This window comes from Carlito syrichta, unplaced genomic scaffold (assembly GCF_000164805.1).
Source record: "Carlito syrichta isolate Samal-C Ts95f unplaced genomic scaffold, Tarsius_syrichta-2.0.1 Scaffold109890, whole genome shotgun sequence".
Lineage (NCBI taxonomy): Eukaryota > Metazoa > Chordata > Mammalia > Primates > Tarsiidae > Carlito > Carlito syrichta.
In genome coordinates, this window is record NW_007053986.1 from 2,788 (window position 1) to 3,333 (window position 546).

Sequence of the window (546 nt, forward strand, 5' to 3'; positions counted from 1 at the left end):
GCTAATTTTTTTTTTTTATTGGGAGACGAGGTCTCACCAAGTAGTCCAGGCTGGTCTCGAATCCCCGGGCTCGCTCAGGCAATTCTCTCACCTTGGCCTTCCGAAGTGCTGGGATGACAGGCCTATTTATTATTTTAAAGATGTGGGGTACACATCAGGGTTAGGTCTACCCATGGCCATCATACAAGTCAAGTTTGGGCCTGACTTTGGTCCTCACTTCACCTGGTTTGAGATCAGGTACCCTCTATTTCTTTTTCCTTGTTTTCTTTTGAGTCAGGGTCTCACTCTGTCGCCCACGCTGGAGTGCAGTGGCAGGCTCACGGCAGCCTCAACCTCCTGGGCTCAGGCGATCCTTCCACCTCAGTGTCCCGAGTGGCTGGGACCACGGGCACGTGCCACCACACTCAGCTAATTTTTTGATTTTTTTTTTTTCTTTTCGAGTTGGAGTCTCACTCTGTCGCCCGGGCTGCTCCCGGCCACTGCAGCCTCGACCTGCTGGGCTCCGGCGATCCTTCCGCCTCAGCCTTCCAAGTAGCCGGAATTACA